This window comes from Trichechus manatus, unplaced genomic scaffold (genome assembly GCF_000243295.1).
Source record: "Trichechus manatus latirostris isolate Lorelei unplaced genomic scaffold, TriManLat1.0 scaffold00024, whole genome shotgun sequence".
Lineage (NCBI taxonomy): Eukaryota > Metazoa > Chordata > Mammalia > Sirenia > Trichechidae > Trichechus > Trichechus manatus.
Window position 1 is genome coordinate 10,070,422 of NW_004443960.1, and position 5,909 is coordinate 10,076,330.

Consider the following 5,909-nt stretch of genomic DNA (forward strand, 5'->3'; position numbering starts at 1 on the left):
TCTAAGGAGCATTCTGGTTGTACTTCTTCCAAGACAGATTTGTTCGTTCTTTTGGCAGTCCATGCTATATTCAATATTCTTCACCAACACCACGATTCAAACGTGTCTATTCTTCTTCGGTCTTCCTTATTCATTGCCAGCTTTCGCACGCATATGATGCGATTGAAAACACCATGGCTTGGGTCAGGCGCACCTTAGTCTTCAAGGTCTTTTGCAGCAGATTTGCTCAATGCAATGCATCTTTTGATTTCGTGACTGCTGCTTCCATGGGTGTTGATTGTGGATCCAAGTAAAATGAATCCTTGACAACTTCTATCTTTTCTCTGTTTATCGTCATATTGCTTATTGGTCCAGTTGTGAGGATTTTTGATTTCTTTATGTTGAGGTGTAATCCATACTGAAGACTGTGGTATTTGATCTTCATCAGTAAATGCTTCAAGTCCGCTTCAAGTCCCCTTCACATTCAGCAAGCAAGATTGTGTAATCTGCGTATCACAGGTTGTTAATGAGTCTTCCTCCAATCCTGATGCCCTGTTCTTCTTCATATAGTCCAGCTTCTCGGATTATTTGCTCAGCATACAGATTGAATAGGTATGGTGAAAGGATACAACCCTGACGCACATTTTTCCTTACTTTAAACCATGCAGTAGCCCCTTGTTCTGTCCAAACAACTGCCTCTTGATCTATGTAGTTTCCTCATGAGCATAAGTAAGTGTTCTGGAATTCCAGTTCTTCACAATGTTATCCATAATTTGTTATGATCCACACAGTCGAATGCATTAGCATAGTCAATAAAACACAGGTAAACATCTTTCTGGCATTCTCTGCTTTCAGCCAGGATCCATGTGACATCAGCAACGATATCGCTGGTTCCCTGTCCTCTTCTGAACTCGGCCTGAATTTCTGGCAGTTCCCTGTCGACATACTGCTGCAGCGGCTTTTGAATGATCTTCGGCAAAATTTTACTTGCGTGTGATATTAACGATATTGTTTGATAATTTCCACATTTGGTTGGATCGCCTTTCTTGGGAATAGGCATAAATATGGATCTCTTTGGTCAGTTGTCCAGGGAGCTGTCCTCCAAATTTCTTGGCATAGACAGGTAAGCAGATCCAGCACTGCTTCCGTTTGTTGAAACATCTCAATTGATATTCCATTAATTCCTGGAACCTTGTTTGTTGCCAATGCCTTCAGTGCAGTTTGGACTTCTTCTTTCAGTACCATCAGCTCCTGATCATATGCTGCCTCCTGAAATGGTTGAACATCGACCAGTTCTTTTTGGTATAATGCTCTGTGTATTCCTTCCATCTTCTTTTGATGCTTCCTGCGTCGTTTAATATTTTCCCCATAGAATCCTTCCCTATTGCAACTCGAGGCTTGAATTTTTTTTTCAGTTCTTTCAGCTTGAGAAATGCCGAGCATGTTCTTCCCTTTTGGTTTTCTATCTCCAGCTCTTTGTACGTGTCATTATAATACATTACTTGTCGAGCTACTCTTTGAAATCTTCTGTTCATTTCTTTTACTTCATCATTTCTTCCTTTTGCTTTAGCTACTTGACGTTCAAGAGCAAGTTTCGGAGTCTCTTCTGACATCCACTTTGGTTTTTTCTTTCTCTCCTGTCTTTTTAATGACCTCTTGCTTTCTTCACATATGATGTCCTTGATGTCATTCCACAGCTCGTCTGGTCTTTGGTCATTAGTGTTCAACACGTCAAATCTATTCTTGGGATGGTCTCTAAATTCAGGTGGGATATACTCAAGATCGTACTTTGGCTGTTGTGGACTTGTTCTAATTTTCTTCAGTTTCAACTTGAACTAGCATATGAGCAATTGATGGTCTGTTCTGCAGTCAGCCCCTGGCCTTGCTCTGGTTGATGATATTGAGCTTTTCCATTGTCTCTTTCCACAGGTGTAACTGATTTGATTCCTGTGTATTCCATCTGGCAAGGTCCATGTGGATAGTCGCCATTTATGTTGGTGAAAAGAGGTATTTGCAATGAAGAAGTCTTTGCTTTTGCAAAATTCTATCATGCAATCTCTGGCATTGTTTCTATCACCAAGGCCGTATTTTCCAACTACCGATCCTTCTTCGTTTCCAGCTTTTGCATTCCAATCACCCGTAATTATCAACACATCCTGATTGCATGTTTGATCAATTTCAGACTGAAGAAGCTGGTAAAAATCTTCAATTTCTTCATCTTTGGCCTTAGTGGTTGGTGCGTAAATTTGAATAATAGTCGCATTAACTGGTCTTCCCTGTAGGCGTATGGATATTATCCTATCGCCGACAGCGCTGTACTTCAGGATAGATGTGGAAATGTTCTTTTTGACGATGAATGCAATGCCATTCCTCTTCAAGTTGTTGTTCCCGGCATAGTAGACCATATGATTGTCTGATTCAAAATGGCCAATACCAGTCCATTACAGCTCACTAATGCTTAGGATATCGATGTTTATGCATTCCATTTCATTTTTGATGATTTCCAATTTTCCTAGATTCATACATTGTAAATTCCAGGTTCCAATTATTAATGGATGTTTGCAGCTGTTTCTTCCCATTTTGAGTCGTGCCATATCAGCAAATGAAGATCCCAAAAGCTTGACTCCATTGCCGTCATTAAGGTCGACTCTACTTTGAGGAGGCAGCTTTTCCCCAGTCATCTTTTGAGTGCTTTCCAACCTGGGGGTGCTCATCTTCCGGCACTATATCAGACAGTGTTCCACTGCTATTCATAAGGTTTACACTGGCTAATTCTTTTCAGAAGTAGACTGCCAGGTCCTTCTTCCTAGTCTGTCTTAGTCTAGAAGCTCAGCTGAAACCTGTCCGCCATGAGTGACTCTGCTGGGATCCGAATGCCAGTGGCATAGCTTCCAGCATCACAGCAACACACAAGCCCCACAGTACGACAAACTGACATACACTTGGCGGGGGGTGGGGGGGAGGACATCAAGGTAGTACAGTCATATCATGGAATTCTACTCAGTGATGAAAAGGAAAGAACTATTGGTACACAGAACATAATGAATCTCAACTATGTTAAGCTAAGTGGAAACAGCTTGACTCAAGTGGCTACTTCCATAATGACTCCACTTACATGACACGCCAGAAAAGGCAAGACCACGTGGACAGAAGACAGATGAGTGAATGTCAGGGGCTGGGGGTGGGCGGGGGCTAACACACAGGGGCATGAGGAAATCTTGGAAATTGATAGTACTCTTCTGTATCTTGTCTGTGGCTGTGTTTACACAGTATGTGTTTGTCAAAACTCATAGAATTATACACTAAAAAGGGTGAACTTACTGTATGTAAATTATAGGAGGCATTGGTAGTTTAGCAGTAGAATTCTCACCTTCCATGTGAGAGACCCAGGTTCTAATCCTGGCCAGTGCACTTCAAACACAGCCACCACCCATCTGTCCGTGGAGACTTGCGTGTTTCTATGATGCTGAACAGGTTTCAGCAGAGCTTCCAGACTAAAACAGACTAGGAAGAAAGGACTGGTGATCGACTTCTGAAAATCGGCCAATGAAAACCTTATGGATCACGACAGAACATTGTCCAGTATAGACACATCATCAGGAAAGACCGATCACTAGAAAAGGACATCATGTTTGGTAAAGTGGAAGACCAATGAAAACGAGGGAAAACCTCAGCGAGGGGGACTGATACAACAGCCACAACAATGGCCTCAAACACATCAAGAATCATCAAATGGCTCAGGACCTGGCAACGCCCCGTTTTGTTATACCTAAGCTCACCATGAGCTGGAGCTGACTGGACTACAACTCACAACAACTCTATATGGCTGTTAACTCAAGAGAACTTCTGGTTATACAGCTGGCACTCAGTACACACAAACCCAGCTACACTCGTTTATTTTGAGAGTAAGTTCCTAATGGCCCAGAACCGTGCAAGCTCGCTGCAGACACGCTTGGGGTCTCCAACACCTCTGGCTACAGGTTCCTGTCTATATTAACAGTAGACTCAGCACAAACAAGGTGTGAAGCCGAAGGAACCAGAACACAGGTTACTTCCGTTCTGTTATTCTAGGTGACCCCTTGAAGTTTTTATTTGTGTTTAGAATCTAAAACAGAGAAACAGAATGCAAACTTCGACGTATCATAGTTTGTTTGGAAAGTAACATTTTTATTTATTGTTTTAATTACTATTATTATTTATATATGTTTTATTTCATACATGAACTATTTTACTGAATTCAAGCAATATCTTTAAAATTGAAATGTATCCTTTCTATTTGATTGTATTAAGACTAAAAACTAAGAGCATAATTATTACCGAAAATACTGTGATATAGAGGAGGAGGGTGTTAAATAATAATTCTCTGCTCTAGTGTCAAATACACGAGGTACAACACTGCTTAGAGACCCCTTGTCCACCACCAAAAGACTTTCTCTATTTTAAACCATCCTGATGGAAAACCCATTCCCTTTCCAAAACACTGGATGGCTAGCAGAATCCAAATCCCAGTGGAAAGTGAAGTGGGAGGGTGGTGAACGCCTGAAAGGGAAGACCTCACTGTCCCCAGGAGCAGGGTTTCATGCAAATGCTCCCCAATCCTACACCCTGACTCTGCCTCCCCAACTTTGGAGACCGCAGCCTGTGGTTCCCCTGGCGCCATCTTACTGCAATCTCTGGCCTAGAACCTGAGAGGCCTGTTAAGAAGGCCATCTGATCTCCAAGGGCTGTAAAGGGACCCTTCCACAACTGAGAAGATAATGTGGAAACCACTTGTCTACAGAAGGAAGGCATGGAGACTGTCCCAGGTGCCGGCTAAAACAGTGCTGTCTGCTAGAGCTTTCTGTAATGACAGCAGTGCTCTGTTCTGTGCTGTCCAGTACAGTAGCCACTGGCCACATGCAGCTACTGAGCACTTGAAATGTGACTAGTCAACTAAGTAATATGACATTTAGTTATATTTAATTTAAGTAGCCACACGTGACCAGTGGCTACCATATTGGACAGCACAGGGCTAGAGAATCTACACTTGCTGATGTAAGCTAATCTTCCAGAAAGATTGAGGAGAAAATAGGCAAGGTGCAGAAAGAGACAAGTGTGTCTAATGAAGTAGCATTTGGGTGAAAATGAGGTGGGGGCAGGAATGAACATTTGCTTGCATATGCAGAGAATACCTCTAGAAGCGTGAAGGAGGTGATAACGTTGGTTGCCTCTAGGAAGAGGAAGTGGGGGCAGGGCAGGGAGGAGACTTTCCATGTACACCAGTTGTATGTTTTGTATTTTGCACCTTGATTATGTATTACAGGACCGGGTAGTGTTATGTTCTGTTGTACACAGGGTCCCTGTGAGTCGGAACCAACTTGACAGCATCTAACAGCAACAACAACAATGTATTACTAATTCAAAAAATTAGTCAATTTTAAAATACAGGTAGTCCCCGATTTACGATGGGGTCCGTTCTGATGACTCCGTTGTAAGTCGGTTTTGATGTAAGTCGAATAACTCTGTTTTTTAGTTTTCATTATTATTGCCTTTTATTATCAGTATCTTTACAAACTCAATCTTTATTTATTTATGAATTACCTGCGAGTGAACGTCTGAGAAAGATAACATCAGCAGATTAGGCACTGCGACATTGTATACAGTATATATTACTAACAATAAGACGTAAAAAAAAAAAAACTAGACCGTGGTAAGTGTGGTTTGGCATAACTTGAATACATCATAAATCGGGGACTACCTGTATTTTTAAATACCTGCAGGGAAGAAGAGGGAGATGATTCCACAATAGTCTGGTCTTCTCGACACGAGGAGAGTTCACTGAGCTCTCTGTGTCGGTCAGGGGACGTGCTAACAGAGTGTGTGTGAGATGTGTGCAGGGATGGATTACCCAATAAGCAAGGTATGCACAGGCTTAATCGTGCTTGAGTACC